Source organism: Solanum lycopersicum, chromosome 2 (assembly GCF_036512215.1).
Source record: "Solanum lycopersicum chromosome 2, SLM_r2.1".
Classification (NCBI taxonomy): domain Eukaryota; kingdom Viridiplantae; phylum Streptophyta; class Magnoliopsida; order Solanales; family Solanaceae; genus Solanum; species Solanum lycopersicum.
This window is the reverse complement of record NC_090801.1, coordinates 42,208,279-42,227,241: the sequence shown is the minus strand read 5'-3', so window position 1 is coordinate 42,227,241 and position 18,963 is coordinate 42,208,279.

Genomic DNA, 18,963 nt, shown 5'->3' with positions numbered 1-18,963 from the left:
TGATACACTTCTCAACTTAGCACATTAATATCGTATCAACTATATACCACTAAAAATTTCCTTAAAATACAATTCCTAACTCATTCGTCTTTAGTAACAAACTTGTTGGTTTCTCAAATATGAATGTGACATTTAACCTTGTTAGACAAGCATGTGATACAAAAGATAACTCCTTATGTAGTTAGTATTCACGCTTAACAATCAACGTATACGTTTTCATATACCACTAGTACCATATCATGAAAGTCTATTAAATTCACCATCAAAACACATCATACCTACCGACACATCATACCTACTGAGAAGATCATATTCAAATAGATCACACATTTCTACCCATCAAATAACTGTAAAACATATTATCAAATTAGTTCCGCATCTAGCCCAAGCTATATGTATCCTTTCGTAGGGCAGGTCCATAACAAAAGATATACACTCCGTACTTCTAACCGAGTATCTATCAGTACCATTAACTTTTGAGCTTAATTAATTTCAAACGATTTAAAATAATTAGCTTTATGAAATCTAAAGTTTTTTTCAAGTTATTTTAGAGTAATTTTAGTAGATTTTATAATTTTTAAATAGTAAATATGTTTTTATGTAATTAGTTTATTTTATAAATATTTGTAAATAATCCTAAAAAAGATTAGTTTATTTTATAAATATTTGAAAATAATCCTAAAAAAGATTTTAATTTTGGTAAGTATTTTATAACATTAGTTTAATTTAAATTATGGTTAATTTTAAAAATTAACTGGTTTATGATTGAATTAATTATTTTATTTTTTAAGATTGAGAAGCTCCTAAATTGATTATATTAATTCATCTTATTTAGATTTTAACTGAATTTAAAAATTAAATTCTATTTGGCTAAATTAATAATCATTTAGCTAATCAATATCAAAGGACCAAATTATGGGCCTTTATAAAAGCAATTTTTTCAGCAGCCCACTCTTTTGTTCTCAATTCCAGGCCCATTTACTTATCCCCAAAAGAAATTACCAAATGATAGAGCAACAACAATTCTCTTTGTGGAGGTTTCTTCGTCCAATTTCATTTGCTACTCGGGAAAAGGTAATGTCTACTCCTTTGTTTATTTTTTATTATGTGATGAGTTTGTCTCTGTTAGGTTTTCTTTGGCTTCATTCTCACTCGGGTCGAATGTGAATGGCCATGGTTAATTATCTTTATTGGTGGAATTATTGGTTGATCATTGTGTTATTCCTTGATTAGATGTTCGAATCAGTTTGTAATTGTTTAAGTTTATCTTTCCTGTTGTTTCGAATCACATGTTCATCTTGCTTTGATTCTTATGCCTAACGTGTTCTTAAGCATTAGCTCCATTGATGTCATTTGTTTGTTGTTAGATCCTTTGGATAAATTTTGTTTCTTGGAAGCTAAGTATGTCTCCGTTTTTCTTTGTTCGAAATCGTTTAAAGTTCATTTGGTCCAACTATGTGTCGTTAGGTTGTTTCTATTTTCAAGTAAAGAAAATCATCTTGTTCCATGTATATAATAATTTTATTTCATTTTTCTTGTACTAGCATGCCTTTTCTCTTTATATAAAGTTATGTTAACCACTAATCGTTTGTTTGCCATAATGTGAGCTGCCCTTATAATTTATGGATAATTATCGGTGGCCCCATAAAGTTGGCATCAACTTTTACATGGACACTCTAAGTAAGATTTGTTCATTTTTAGAACCTCATGTCAAACCTCATTGTATCATTTCTCTTTATATTAAAAAAATATGAATATTTATTTTATACAAAATTACTTAGCTTTTATTGATATTGGTCTTTATCAACACTTAAGTTATTTCCCTTTAGAAAAATCCCCTTAGATCTTTTTCAGTTAAGATGATGATAATAATAATAATAATAATAATAATAATAATAATAATAATAATAATAATAATAATAATAACAATAATAATAATAATAATAATAAGTAAATAACAATAAAAAAAATTTCTTTAATTAATTAAGATTTTGAAAGTTATTTGAAAAGTCATTTTACTCAAATCGCCGATCAACCGCAGGTAAGCGGGCATCTTGAGGGCCTAACACCTTCATTGAACTTCGAACCTATTTTTCAAATTAATATTATCTGTTTAAAATCTTTTTGAAAAACACAGAGTTTTTTCTTTATCTTTACTAAAAAATTAAGTGGTGACTCTGTACTTTTTGGAGATTCGATTTCTCTTAAATCATAAGTTTAATCGATTTTGTCGAAAACTTAGTCATTTTTATTTATATTTTATTTTTTTTAGTAAAACACCTATATTTTCTTTAACTTTCTCCATGTTAGAAAAATCTAAAAATTGTAAAAGCTATTGCATTTTGAACTAAAAAATAAAATAAAATGGGAAAAGAAAAACTCCATAAAAGCTTAAGGGTGAAGAAAATATAAGGCCATTTGGGAGCTTATAAAGGAGAAGATTTATGGGTGGGAAGGTATAGAAAGCGTGAAGCGGTATTTCATTTTCATTGATTTATTAAATGACAAAAAAGTTGTTGAAAAGGGATACATGGTTGTTTTTGAAATAATATGACCACATGATTTAGGAAGGACCTTGGAAATTGATACCAAGAGGTAACAACTTAATAGTCAGTGACACATGACAGTTATAAATTCATTCTATAATTATTGTTTTTACCATTTTAAAAAGAGTAAAAAGTTAAATGTATTTTTTTACTTTGTTTTGTTGGTCAAATTGATTAAATGTTATATTAATCTATACTTTCTCCTTTTAATATTACTGAATTTAATAGGGTAATACTGTAAATTTAATTTGTATAGAGCTTAATAAATGTCTTTTTCATGAGTTTTTGAAATTATAATTGTGTATAATTTCGGTCTCTCGATACATGTATTTGCCGCGTCTAGTTACATGTATCTCATATATACATGATTCAAAATTAGGTATAATTTATTCTAAATACATTGAATCTAAGTGTATTCCTCTCTCTTTTTATATATTATTAATTACCATCGATTAGAATCTCTACCTACCATATATAGTATATTACACATTATATTAGTACATTATTTTCTTTAATTGTATTTACCATGTTAAATAATTTGACATGCATAGTTTTCTTGTAATCTTCTAAGGAGATAATATTTTTCATTCTAAAGGAATATAAATGGCCAAACATACATGCAGATCCTTAAACTTGTCATTAAATATTATTTTGACATTCCAACTCAACCTTGTTCCATTTTAACCCTTCAACTCCAATTTTTACGTTCCATTACTCAAGGTTTTTCTCTTGTTCATATGATATCATAGCCTCTTTCATCTTTCCAAAGAATCAAAGAGCTTCCGTTGTAAATGGGTGACTATTACTCATACATTGTCGCCCATCTTGTCACGCCTGGAGCCTACACCCTTGATGTGGCCGACACTCGAAGACCATTTTTGGCCCCCAAGAAAACCCTCCGCCTGACTTACTTAACTCAGTGAAAATTAAACTCAACTTAAACAACAATAAAACATATTTAAAAATAAATACTTCATAGATTAATCTGGCCAAAATGGCACTTAAGTCTCAGCAAGTAAAATAACTCCAAACTGAACTACTCACAGTCTTCAAAGCCTCTAAACTGACTGAAGAGGGATGTTGGGATAGACCTCACAATATCCAAAAGCTAAACTAGTAAAGCAATGAAAAAGATGTCCTCTGGAATGCAAAGAGACTCACCACTAACTCTGGAACTCAATCTTGATCAACGAAGCGTTGTATGCTGATCCTGATTACCTGCTTCTACATTATAAAATGATGCTGGTCAACTGGCATTAGTATATTGAATGTACAAATATGCGAGTTGGGTGCTAAACACAACTATAAAAGTTTAAATGGAGTAAGCATGAATTTTGTAACGACCTGTTAGTCGTTTTGAGCAGTAGAGTTTATTTCTGGTAAAAACTGTCTGAGTCGACGGATCCCACGACGGACCGTCATGGGCACGACAGACTGTCGAGGGTGTGCCGTTCCAAAACACTTACAATTCTGAAAAATTGGGTGCTGAGAACAACTCTCTGAACTTCGCGACGACATGGCAGGACGGACCGTTGTGGGCACGACGGACCCTCACAGGCCCTTTAGTAAAATTCAGTCTCTGAACTCTGTGACGACTCAGCAGGACAGACCGTCGCTGGCACGACGGCCCGTCACAGACTGCGTAACCCAGACTGGGTTGGCTTTCTATTAAAAGTTTTAAGGGGCGTTTTGGACTATTCCTGCTTATAATTATAAAGTTAGTGGGTGAATGTTTATAATTCAATTACTTGGGGGTTAAAGGAAATAACCTTGAATTAATTAGTGGGTTACTTTGATCAATTTTTATACTTAATTATATGGTAATTAGGGTAAAAGAAGAAGAGTTTGAATAAGGAAAAATCAGAAAAAGAGAACAAGAGGGAGAACGATCGAGAGAAGAGGGAGAAACGAAAAAGAAAGCAAAGGTTTTGGGGGATAGCTTGCTTGATCAGGAATTCCTCAGTGGAGGTAGGTTATGGTTTATGCTATTCCGTAGTAAAATCTTAATAGCGAATGATATGTATTGGGTAGTATTGTAAACCTTTCTATATGCTTAATTGTGTGCTTGCATGATGTGATTATATAATTGTGATAAAATAAGCATGATGAGGCTGTTGAATCTTAAACCTTTAAAAACCTCTTTGTTAATGATGATGCCTTGGTATAAAAGAAGGCTTGATGAACTAAAAGAATCAGGTTAGGGGATCGGGTGTCACGTTCCGGCACCAGGATAGTATAAATGGATCGGGTGTCACGTTCCAGCACCAGGATAGTATTAATGGATCGAGTGTTACGTTCCCACACCAGGATAGTATTAATGGATCGGGTGTCACGTTTCGGCACCAGGATAATATAAATGGATCGGGTGTCACGTTCCGGCACCAGGATAGTATTAATGGATTGGGTGTCACGTACCGGCACGAGGATAGTATATATGGATCGGAGTGTCACGTTCTGACACTAGGATAGTAGATGGATCAGAGTGTCACGTTCCGACACCAGGATTAGTAAAGAGAATGAATCTTGAAATATGTTAATATACTCAATCTAAAGAACCTGTTTCCCAAAAAGAGTATGATGTGGAGGCTTGAGTCTTGATAGATGTGTTTTGTGATGTTGTAAATGATTCTTATACTTGTTGCTATCACCTGTTAAGAATATTAGTTGATTTTATGTTATTATCTAAAATATATTGCTTTCTATTTTGAGTTGGCCGATGATATCTATTCAGTACTCGTGTTTTGTACTGACCCCAACTTGTATGATTTTCTCTTTGTTATTTGTGGAGTGCAGCAAACGTACCGTCGTCTTGAACTCAACAGCAACTCTAGCCAGTCTTCACCACGTCAGATTTATGGGTGAGCTATTGTTCCTAGCTCGGAATGGATTCTCTCTCATTCATGTCTTGATGTCCTTGAAGTTCGGACATGGACTATCTCTTGCATTTGTTTTAGTTTCTTAGATACTCTTAGATTTAGTGATTTGAGGATAGATGTTCTTGTGATGATGACTTCTAGATTTTGGGGATAATGATAAGTTTTGAGTTTTAGAAGTTAATTATTGATTTCGTCAATGAGTTTTAAGTCTTCCGCATTATATTCTGTTTACTATGCTTGAAATATTGGGGATTAGATGGGTTGGTTCGCTCACATAATAGGATAAGAGTGGGTGCCACTTGCGACCCGTTATGGGTCATGATAAACATGGTATCAGAGCATTAGGTTCGTTGGTCTCATCAGACAAGAACGAGTCTAGTAGAGTCTTAAGGAACGGTAGGGGGACGCCTTTACTTTTCTTTGAGAGGCTACAAGACTATAGGAAAATTCCATTATTTTTTTCTTTCGTGCTATTACTTGGGTCCAATTGTTATCTAGGTGATACAAATTGGTATCTGACCATCTTCACTCTATTTTACAGATGGTTAGAACTAGAGCAACAACTGGGCCAACACCAACACCGGCAAGACAAGATGCGTTTGAGCCAGCCACTGAGGCTGTAGTTCGAAGAGGAGTAGTGACAACAGGCCGTGGAAGAGGTCGTGGGAGGACGTCCTCTAGAGGAAGAGGACAAGCACGTAGCCCATCTGGTACTTGGGCGGTGAATCCTCCACCGACTGAGGAAGTGGTAAGAGACGGAGAGGATGGGGAAAATGAGCAAGTGCAGAATGAGGAATTACAACCCCAACCTACCCCAGAGATGATCAATCAGGTTCTTGCCTATCTTAGCGGATTATCTGATCAAGGCCTGACACCTCCACTGTTTTCTGTACCAGCACCCCAGGTTCCGAAAGTACGACACGACGCTGCTGAGGCTCCCCGCATGGATGCCTCATTGGAAATAGGCATGTTTCCTCATTTGACTACAGGGCCTATAATGACAAGCGATCAACATGAAATTTTCAGTAAGTTCTTGAAATTGAAACCTCCAGTCTTCAAGGGTGCTGAATTCGAGGATGCCTACGATTTTCTGGTTGATTTTCATGAGTTACTACATAAAATGGGCATAGTGGAACGATTTGGCGTTGAGTTTGTAACCTATTAGTTTCAGGGAAATGCCAAAATGTGGTGGCGGTCACATGTTGAGTGTCAACCCACACAGGCACCACCTATGACTTGGGCGTCATTCTCTAGCTTATTTATGGAGAAGTATATCCCTCGGACCTTTAGGGATAGGAGGAGAGATGAGTTCTTGAGCCTAGAGTAAGGCAAGATGTCGCTGACTACGTATGAGGCTAAGTTCCGTGCATTATCCAGGTATGCCACCCAACTTTGCTTCAGTCCACAAAAGCGGATTCGCCGTTTTGTGAAGGGGTTGAGGTCAGATTTGTGGATTTCAGCCTTACAGGTAGCGGCTACAGCAAAATCCTTTCAGGAAGTGGTAGACTTCGTGATAAAGTTGGAGGGAGTGAAGCCAGATGACTTCACCATGGCATAGACATCTAAAAGGTTTCGTAAGGGAGGTGAGTTTAATGGTTCTTACTCCAGAGGGCAGGGTTCAGGAGGTTATCCAGCCCGACCTATTCAGTCTTCACTGCAGACTGTAGTTGGGGGTCCACCGCAGACCGGTCAACACTTCTCTTAGTTTGGAGGTTATCCCCAGACTCCGTCATTCTGACAGAGACCTATGCTTGAACCCAGAGAGTGTTATGGATGTGGGGAAATTGGACATATTAAGAGATATTATCCAAAACAGGGTTACAGACCCCCAATAGTCAGAGGTAGAGGTGGTCATGGAAGAGACCGTTATTGGGAGGACGTGGTGGCCGAGGTAATGGTGGTCATCAAAACGGCCAGGGTGACGGACAAATGGGAACTACTGCAGCGCAACCTGGTAGAGGCAACGGGCAGACAGGTTGTAGGGCCCATTGTTATTCTTTCCCTGCGAGATCTGAAGCGGAGACATCGATGATGTCATCACAGGTAATCTTTTTGTTTGTGATTGCATGGCTTTTGTATTATTTGATCCTGCATCCAAATTATTATATGTATCTTCCTCATATGCTACTGGTCTTAATTTACATTGTGAATTGCTTGACATGCCTATTCGTGTTTCTACTCCGGTGGGTGAGTCTGTGATAGTCGAAAAGGTGTATAGGTCTTGTCTTGTGACTTTTATGCAGAGCAATACTCATGTAGACTTGGTTATCTTAGAAATGGTTGATTTCGATGTAATTCTGGGTATGACTTGGCTTTCTCCAAATTTCGCAATCTAAGATTGTAATGCTAAAACTGTAACGTTGGCCAAGCCTGGGACAGATCCGTTAGTGTGGGAGGGTGACTACACTTCCACTCCAGTTCGTATCATCTCCTTCCTTCATGCTAAGAGAATGGTTAGAAAGTGTTGTTTAGCTTTCTTGGCACACCTCAGGGATGATACTATCCAAGTTCCTTCGATTGAGTCAGTTTCAATAGTCCGTGAGTTTCTGGATGTGTTTCCTGCAGACCTTCCTGGTATGCCACCGGATAGGGATATCTACTTTTGCATTGATCTGGAGCCGGGTACTCGCCCCATTTCCATACCCCCTTATAGGATGGCTCCCGCTGAGTTACAAGAGTTAAAGGCCCAACTTCTAGAGTTGTTAGGAAAAGGCTTTATTAGACCAAGTGCATCCCCTTGGGGTGCTCCTGTTTTGTTTGTGAAGAAGAAGGATGGAAGTTTTCGGATGTGCGTTGACTATAGACAACTAAATAAGGTAACTGTTAAGAACAAGTGTCCTCTTCCTCGCATCGATGATTTGTTCGATCATTTACAAGGTGCTTGTACCTTCTCAAAAATCGATTTAAGATCTGGTTATCATCAATTGAAAATACGGGCAACGGATGTGCCTAAGACTGCTTTTCGGACCAGGTATGGGCATTATGAGTTCTTAGTAATGTCTTTTGGGCTTATGAATGCCCCTGCTGCTTTCATGAGCTTGATGAACGGGATTTTCAACCCATATCTGGATCTCTTTGTCATTGTATTCATTGATGACATACTGGTATACTCGAAGAGCAATAAAGAACATGAGGAGCACTTGAGAATGGTATTGGAAATGTTGAGGGAGAAAAAGCTTTATGCCAAATTCTCTAAGTGTGAGTTTTGGCTAGATTCAGTGTCCTTCTTTGGGCACGTGGTTTCTAAGGATGGAGTGATGGTGGATCCTTCTATGATAGAAACGGTGAGAAATTGGGTAAGACCTACTAATGTGTCAGAAATAAGGAGCTTTGTTGGTTTAGCCAGCTACTACCGTCGATTTGTCAAGGGATTCTCTTCTATTGCTTCCCAATTGACGAACTTGACTAAGAAGAATGTTCCATTTGTATGGTCGGATTAATGTGAAGAAAGCTTTCAGAAACTCAAGACCTTGCTGACTACTGCACCTATCCTACCTTGCCTGTAGAGGGTAAGAACTTCATTTTTTATTGTGATGCATCCTCTTCTGGTTTGGGTGCAGTGCTAATGCAAGAGAAGAATGTAATTGCTTATGCTTCGAGGCAATTCAAGGTGCATGAACGTAACTATCCGACCCACGATTTGGAATTGGTCGCAGTTGTGTTTGCATTAAAGCAATGGAGACATTATCTATATGGGGTCAAGTGTGAAGTCTATACGGATCATCATAGCCTACAGTATGTCTTTACTTAGAGGGATTTGAATTTGAGACAGAGGAGGTGGATGGAACTACTGAAGGATTATAGTGTTACCATCTTGTATCACCCAGGAAATGCTAATGTTGTGGCAGACGCCTTAAGTAGAAAAGTAGGGAGCATGGGTAGTTTAGCCCACTTACAAGTTTCTAGACGCCCATTGGCTAGAGAGGTTCAGACTCTGGCTAACGACTTCATGAGGTTAGAGGTAAATGAGAAGGGAGGATTTTTGTCAAGTGTGGAGGAGAGATCTTCTTTTCTTGACAAGATTAAGGGAAAACAGTTCACTGATGAGAAACTGATCCGGTTTCGAGATAAGGTATTGCGAGGAGAGGCTAAAGAAGCAAAAATCGATGAGGAACATGTTTTGAGAATTAAGGGAAGAGTATGTGTACCCCGCGTCGATGATTTGATTCACACTATTCTCACAGAGGCTCATAGCTCAAGGTATTCTATACATCCTGGTGCAACCAAGATGTATCGTGACCTAAAGCAACATTTTTGGTGGAGTAGGATGAAGCGTGACATTGTGGATTTTATTGCTCAATGCCCAAATTGTCAGCAGGTAAAGTATGAACACCAGAGGCCTGGAGGGAAACTTCAGAGAATGCCCATTCCTGAATGGAAGTGGGACAGAATTGCAATGGACTTTGTTGTTGGTCTTCCAAAGACAATGGGAAAGTATGACTCTATTTGAGTAATTGTCGACAGATTAACTAAGTCTGCTCACTTTATTCCGGTTAAGGTGACTTACAATGCAGAGAAGTTAGCCAAGCTTTACATCTCAGAAATTGTTCGATTGCACGGAGTTCCACTTTCCATTATATCAGATAGAGGTACGCAGTTTACTTCTAAATTTTGGAAAACATTGCATGCCTAGTAAGGTACTAGGTTGGATCTTAGTACTGCATTTCACCCTCAGACTGATGGTCAATCTGAGCGAACGATTCAAGTTTTAGAGGATATGCTTCGTGCCTGTGTGATAGAGTTTGGTGGTCATTGGGATAAGTTCTTACCCGTAGCAGAGTTCTCATACAACAATAGCTATCACTCAAGTATTGATATGGCCCCATTTGAGGCACTGTATGGGAGAAGATGTAGGTCTCCCATTGGGTGGTTTGATGCATTTGAGGTTAGACCTTGGGGTACTGACCTTCTGAGGGAATCGTTAGATAAAGTGAAATGCATTCAAGAAAAGCTTTTAGCAGCTCAAAGTAGGCAGAAAGAATATGTAGATCGAAAGGTTAGAGACTTGGAGTTTATATAGGGTGTACAAGTCTTACTGAAGGTTTCACCCATGAAAGGGGTGATGCGGTTTGGCAAGCGAGGTAAGCTTAGTCCGAGATATATTGTTCAATTTGAAGTTCTGAAGCGCGTGGGGGAGGTAGCTTATTAATTAGCCTTGACCCCGGGACTGTCAGGAGTGCACCCGGTATTTCATGTGTCTATGTTGAAAAGATACCATGGGGATGGAAACTACATCATTTGTTGGGATTCAGTTCTTGTTTATGAGAATTTGTCTTATGAGGAGGAGCCTGTTGCTATATTAGATAGAGAAGTCCGCAAGTTGAGGTCAAGGGATATTGCATCTGTCAAAGTTCAATGGAAGAATCGGTCAGTTGAAGAGTCCACTTGGGAGAAGGAGGTTGACATGCAAGAAAAATACCCACACCTGTTTACAGATTCAGGTACTCCTTTTCGCCCTTGTTTTTCTTCTTGTGATCGTTCGGGAACGAATGATGGGTAAATTGGTATCTATTGTAACGACCTGTTAGTCGTTTTGAGCAGTAGAGTCTATTTCTGGTAAAAACTGTCTGGGTCGACGGATCCCATGACTGACCGTCATGGGCACGACGGACCGTCGAGGGTGTGTCGTTCCAAAACACTTTGAATACTGAAAAATTGGGTGTTGAAAACAACTCTCTGAACTTCGCGACGACATGGCAGGACGGACCGTCTTGGGCACGACGGACCGTCACATGCGCTTTAGTAAAATTAAGTCTCTAAACTCTGTGACGACTCAGCAAGACGGACCGTCACAGGCACGACGGCCCGTCACAGACTGCATAACCCTGACTGGGTCGGATTTCTGTTAAAAGTTTTAAAGGGCGCTTTGGACTATTCCTGCTTATAATTATAAAGTTAGTGGGTGAATGTTAATAATTCAATTACTTGGGGGTTAAAGGAGATAACCTTGAATTAATTAGTGGGTTACATTGGTCATCTTTTATACTTAATTATATGGTAATTAGGGTAAAAGAAGAAGAGTTTGAATAAGGAAAAATCAGAAAAAGAGAAAGAGAGGGAGAAAGATCGAGAGAAGAGGAGAAACAAAGAAGAAAGCAAAGGTTTTGGGGGATAGCTTGCTTGATCACGAATTCTTCGGTGGAGGTAGGTTATGGTTTATGATATTCCGTAGTAAACTCTTAATAGCGAATGATATGTATTGGGTAGTATTGTAAACCCTTCTATATGCTTAATTGTGTGCTTGCATGATGTGATTATATAATTGTGATAAAATAAGCATGATGAGGCTGCTGAATCTTGAACCTTTAAAAACCTCTTTGTTAATGATGATGCCTTGGTATAAAAGAAGGCTTCATGAACTAAAAGAATGAGGTTAGGGGATCGAGTGTCACGTTCTGGCACCAAGATAGTATAAATAGATCGGGTGTCATGTTTCGGCACCAGGATAGTATTAATGGATCGGGTGTCACGTTCCAGCACAAGGATAGTATTCACGGATCGGGTGTCACGTTCCGGCACTAGGATAGTATAAATGGATCGGGTGTCACGTTCCGGCACCAAGATAGTATTAATGGATCGGGTGTCACGTTCTGGCACCATGATAGTATATATGGATTGGAGTGTCACGTTCCGACACCAGGATAGTAGATGGATCGGAGTGTCACTTTCCGACACCAGGATTAGAAAAGAGAATGAATCTTGAAATATGTTAATATACTCAATGTAAAGAACCTGTTTCCCAAAAAGAGTATGATGTGGAGGCTTGAGTCCTCATAGATGTGTTTGGTGACGTTGTAAATGATTCTTATACTTGTTGCTATCACCTGTTAAGAATATTAGTTGATTTTATGTTATTATCTGAAATATATTGCTTTCTATTTTGAGTTGGCCGATTATATCTACTCAGTACTCGTGTTTCGTACTGACCCCTACTTGTATGTTTTTCTCTTTGTTATTTGTGGAGTGCAGCAAATGTACCATCATCTTCAACTCAACAGCAACTCTAGCCAGTTTTCACCACGTCAGATTTAAGGGTGATCTATTGTTCCTAGCTCGGACTGGATTCTCTCTCATTCATGTCTTGATGTCCTTGAAGTTTAGACATGGACTATCTCTTGTATTTGTTTTAGTTTCTTAGATACTCTTAGATTAAGTGATTTGAGGATAGATGTTCTTGTGATGATGACTTCCATATTTTGGGGATAACGATAAGTTTTGAGTTTTAGAAGTTAATTATTGATTTCGTTAATGAGTTTTAAGTCTTCCGCATTATATTCTGTTTACTATGGTTGAAATGTTGGGGTTTATATGGGTTGGTTTGCTCACATAGTAGGATAAGAGTGGGTGCCACTCGCGACCCGTTATGGGTCGTGACAAATTTACCTTGGCTCTACTTAACTAATAAGATAACAACTCAATATAAAGCAGTAACGACATATGCAATGTATATTTATGTAAAATGGATAAAATAGTGTATTTGTTAGTTCATGAAAGTTATAATAATAACAAACTCAGCTTTACTTCTATATGAAAGTAATATAGTTCCGACGGGAATTTCCCTAACCGATAACCACCACTATGAGCCTAAGCGGTGATAAAACGTCTTGCCCACGCTGGCAGAACTGTTCTATACTTTGTCGTTGCATAAAAAATCCTCTACCTAGTGGATCAATTGGCTAACCTTATGTGATCATCTAAAAAGTATGACACGTTAATACCCATGATGGTAACATGGTTTACATGGGAAATTGATTTATCTGAACTCTCATTCCGACATCAGTGCTTAATACTACTCCGATAATATAATTTAGCTCATAGTTTTAATAAAACTTCCTTCCTTTTGGTTGAGATAATTTACTGAACCCTTTAGCTTAAAAAGCTCCTTTTGGAAACAATGTTCCCCTCTTTAGTTTTAAACTCTTTTGAAACTTCTTAGTTTCCTTTTAACATAAATGTAAAAACATTTATCAGCCTTTTGGGAATACTTAGTCCCCTTTATAACATTAGAGGAATGACCTCAACTCTTGCACTTACTTAACTTGAAAATTTAACTCTTAGGGAACACTTAGTTCTCCTATACCTTTTTATACCTTTTTGAGAAAAGAACTCACCCTTACTCTTTTCATTTAATCGATCTTCAGCCTTAAAACAAATTAAAAATGTTTAAGTAAGGCTCTAAGAACTTTGAAAACTTTACTCTTACTCACTTTATAACTTTAGACTTAACTTCTTACTTTCTTGACTTTGGCTATAACTTCCCTTGAATTTGGATTATGGATTCAAGGATCATGATCTCATGTTAATGGATAATTTTATGATGTTTAGATGTAATATAGACTGCTGGAATCAACTAGGAATGAAGGCTACATCACTTAGGAAATAGTACAAAAAGATAGGGAAAGAACGGGGTCTGCAGGGGTTATTGGCGCTCTGAGAGGTGTGGAGAGCCAGGGCCTATTGGACAGACCCTTGTCGGGGGCGCTATGGCTGGCGCGCTGCGCCAGGGCCTGTCAGACAGATCCTTTCTTGAGGCTCTCTGGCAGGCGCGGCGCCCAAAGGGGTGTCTGTCGGGACCTCCTACTTTTATTCTTCGTTTTTCATATGTAAACCTCCCAAACTCCCATGAATCCCTCGACAAATACTTAGGATCCCTAATTAACTCATTACCCAATAGTTTAGACCCGAAAATAGTACAGAAACCTAAATCAAAACTACTAGAGATTCTACAATTAAATCAACATGAACTTCACAATTATTTATCAAGAACTTCAAGATTTTCATTCAAATAACTCTAAATTGTTATATTGAATCAAGTTGTAGGGTGGGTGAAAGGAACCAACACTAATTGATCTTACATACCATGATAGAGGTCACCCCCGACGAAATCCACGCAATGATCTTGGCGTTCATGGACGATTCTTGGTCTTCATATTCTTTTCTCATTTTCTTCCAAACCCTAAGCATTCTTAAATATTGACAAACTTATTTGGGACTTGTTTTCACCCCTAATATAACCTTAAAAAAATTAGGAAATACTAGGGTGAAAAGACAACTTTGCCTTAACTAAAATTCGGATTGGACTTTACTCAGTCCAATAACCCAACTTCTGAAAGACATTTCTCCCTCATAAGACATCAGATTTGTGCAAACTCGGCAGTGTTGGAAATATCTTCTCAAGGTATTTCCAACCATATAAAGAACTCAGCCAAACTTCTTGTGAGATGGAAGTTATGGCCGTTTGAAAATTACCAAAACTCGCTAGAAATTTTCGAGATTTCCTTACTTGTTTTTAAAAATACTTATTCTTGTCTTCTTAGCTTATTATTAGTTAATTCTAGTTACGAGATGTTAGACGTCTATCCAACAATTATATAAGCAAAAGTTGGGTAACTACGTATCTTTCTGGTGATACTCTCTCATAATCGTTTTATAGCACCATGCCAAATTTTTAGTGATTTCTTTCCCATATCTAATTTCATGTAGCATTGTACCATATTTTTAGTTATTTTAAGAGAACTATGGTAGGTAGAGATTGTAATTGATGGTGATTAGCATCCCCTCAAACTAATGGTGGTCAACCAACAGTAACACACTATTTAAATCGTTGTAGCCTGTTGTATTGTATTGTATTGTTAGCTTAAATATAATATTACGTAATTAACTTTATATGGAATATGATTGTGAAATTTGAGTGTCAACTATGAAGTCAGTATAAAGAGTCTAAAGTGTAAACCCTAAAGGCTAAGAGTTCCTATGACCTTAAGTGATATAAATGCAATTAATTGAATTTCGTATCGGGTTATTAGGCACCCAATAAGAAATATGATCAAACCGAGACCCGAATAGATAAGTCCATAAAAATTTTTGTAGTAAACTGAAACTCGAACTGTTAACCCATTAACCCGAACCATTGACCCAATAACCAAATTATCGATTTGGATAATCAATTTTGCTTTGACCCTGAATATGAATTATTATGTTTTTAAATACCTCTTGACATTAAAGGCAAGTTTCATCATTAACAAATTTAGGATACTCAAAATACAAAATTATTAGAAAGTGATTCATGACGGGATTTTTGGGTTTGCATTTTAAAATTGACTTTTTTTTGTTAAAACAAATTTACCACTAGTGAGAGTGTCTAGCGGCCTTTTATTGAATAAATAATATCAATAGGGATAAGTCCAAGCAAGTGGGTCTAGGCCTTACCTTACTATTGCTAATGAGATAACTAGTCTGTACTAATTAACAAGCATGGAGAAAATAAGAACTCGAGAAAACTAGATATTCTATGATCATCACCAAGTTTATAATTCTTACTATGATGATATTACAAATGAGGATGCTTAGGTAATGCTAGAATATAAAAGTTAGAAATAAAGATGAGTTATCCAACTCAAACTTCAGTTGATATATGTATGAGCTAAAAAAAATAAAATGGACCTGGTGGATTGATTTCTTTTTGTAACGACCTGTTTAGTCGTTTTGAGCAGCAGATTTTATTTCTGAAAAAATAGGCTAAGGCGACGGACCCCACGACGGATCGTCATGGGAACGATGGACCGTCACAGGGTCTCGTTTCAAAACACTAGGAAATTGTGAAATTGGGTACTGAAAATCAACTCTCTGAACTTCGTGACGGAATGGCAGGACGGACCGTCACAGGCGTGACAGACCGTCACAGACTCTTTGGTGGAAATTAAGTCTCTGAACCTTCCGACGACCTGCAGGACGGACCGTCGCTGGCACGACGGGCCATCACAGGTTGCGTAATCCCATTCTGGGTCGGATTTCTTTACACGTTTTAAGGGAAGTTTTAGACTATTCCTATCTTAATTATAAAGTTAGAGGGTTAAGGTTAACAAGTCTAATTACTTGGGAGTTAAAAGAGGTAACCTTAAGTTAATTGGTGGGTTATTATTGCCATCTTTCATTCTTAATTATATACTAATTAGGGTAAAAGAGAGATGGTTTGAATAAGAAAATAGAAAGAACAAAGAGAAAGAGGGAGAATCGAACGAGAAGAGGAAAACACAAGGCTTTGGGAAATTCTTGCTTGATCACTAGTCTTTGGTAGAGGTATGTTATGGTTTCTCTTACGATATTCGTAGTAAACTCTTAATAGCGAATGATATGTATCGATAATATTGTAAACCCTTCTATGAGCTTAATTTTATGCTTGCATGAATGTAATTATATAATTGTGATTATATAAGCATGATGAAGTTATTGAATCCCAAATCTTGCAAAACCCTAATCTCTTTGTTAATGATGAGGCCTTGGTATAAAAAAAGGCGTGATGAACTAAAATAATGAGATTGATGATGCCTTGGTAAGAAAGAAGGCTTGATGAATTGATAGAAGGAGATTAGGAGATCGGGTGTCAGGAACGGACACGTAGATTTAGGGGATCGGGTGTCACGAACCGACACGTAGATTTAGGGGATCGGGTGTCACGAACCGACACGTAGATTTAAGGGGTCGGAGTGTCACGTACCGACACAAGAGAAATAAAGATAATGAATCTTGAAAGATGTTAATATACTCAATCTAATGAACATAATTCCCAAATGAGTATGGTATTGAGGCTTGAGTCCTCATGTGTGCACTTGACGGTAATTGTTAATGATATAGTACTTGTTGTTGCTACATGTTGAGTATCATAGTTGATTTTATGATATTACTTGGTATATATTGATTTCTATTTTGAGTTGGCCGATGATATCTACTCAGTACCCGTGTTTTGTACTGACCCCTACTTTTATGTTTTCTTCTTGTTTATTTGTGGAGTGCAGCAAACGTGCCGTCATCTTCGACTCAACAGTAACTCTAGCCAAGTCTTCGTTACTCCGGACATCAGGGTGAGCTAAGGCTACTAGCTTGGACTGGATTTTTCTCTTCATGTCTTGATGCCTTGAAGTTTCCGGCATGGACTAGCTTTTATGTATTTTTAGCTTCTTAGAAACTCTTAGATTTTGCAATTTGAAGTAGATGTTCTTGTGATGATGACTTCCAGATTTTGGGAAATAATAGTTATTGAATTGGTTTTTATTAATGAGTTTAAGTCTTCCACATTACTTTATGTTGATATTACATTGAAATGTTAAGGTTTAGATTGGTTGGTTCGCTCACATAGGAGGGTAAGTGTGGGTGTCAGTCGCGGGTCGGTTTTGGGTCGTGACAAACTTGGTATCAGAGCATTAGGTTCGTTGGTCTCATCACACAAGAACGAGTCTAGTAGAGTATTAAGGAACGGTAGGGGGACGCCTTTACTTTTCTTTAAGAGGCTATAAGACTTTAGGAAAATTCCATTCTTTCTTTCTTTCGTGCGATTACTTGGGTCCAATTGGTATCTAGGTGATACAAATTGGTATCTGACCATCTTCACTCTATTTCACAGATGTTTAGAACTAGAGCAACCACTGCGCCAACATAAACATCGGCAAGACAAGAAGCGTCTGAGCCAGCCACTGAGGCTGTAGCTCGAGGAAGAGTAGCGGCAAGAGGCCGTGGTAGAGGTCGTGGGATGACGTCCTCTAGAGGAAGAGGACGAGCACCTAGCCCATCTGATACTAGGGCAGTGACTCCTCCACCGACTAAAGAAGTAGTAAGAGAGGGTGAGGATGGGGAAACTGAACAAATACAGAATGAGGAATTGCCTCCCCATCCTACCCCAGAGATGATCAATCAGGTTCTTCCTTATCTTAGTGGGTTATCTGATCAAGGTCAAACACCTCTAGTGTTTTGTGCACCAGCACCTCAGGGTCCGGAGGTACAACATGCGGCTACTGCGGCTCCCCGCATGGATGTTCCATTGGAAATAGGCACGTTTCCTCGTCTGACTACAGGGCCTATAATGACAAATGATCAGCATGAACTTTTTAGTAAGTTCTTGAAATTGAAACCTCCAGTCTTCAAGGGTGCTGAATCTGAGGATGCTTACGATTTTCTGGTTGACTGTCATGAGCTACTACACAAGATGGGTATATTAGAACGGTTTGGTGTTGAGTTCGTGAGTTATCAGTTTCAAGGGAACGCCAAAATGTGGTGGCGGTCACATGTTGAGTGTCAACCAATAGAGGTACCACCTATGACTTGGGCCTCATTCTCTAGCTTGTTTATGGAGAACTATATCCCCCGCACATTGAGGGATAGGAAAAGGGATGAGTTCTTGAGCGGATTCGTCGTTTTGTGAAGGGGTTGAGGTCAGAGTTGCGGATTTCAGCCTTACAGGTAGCGGCTACGGCAAAATCCTTCCAAGAAGTGGTAGATTTCGTGGTAGAGGTGGAAGGAGTGAAGCCAGATGAATTCACCATGGCATCGACATCAAAAAGGTTTCGAAAGGGAGGTGAGTTTAATGACTCTTCCTCTAGAGGACAGGGTTCAGGAGGTTACTCAGTTCGACCAATTCAATCTTCGCTACAGACTGTAGTTGGGGGTCCACCTCAGACCGGTAAACACTTCTCTGAGAGACCTATGCTTGACTCCAGAGAGTGTTATGGGTGTGGGAGACTGGACATATTAGGAGAAATTTTCCAAAA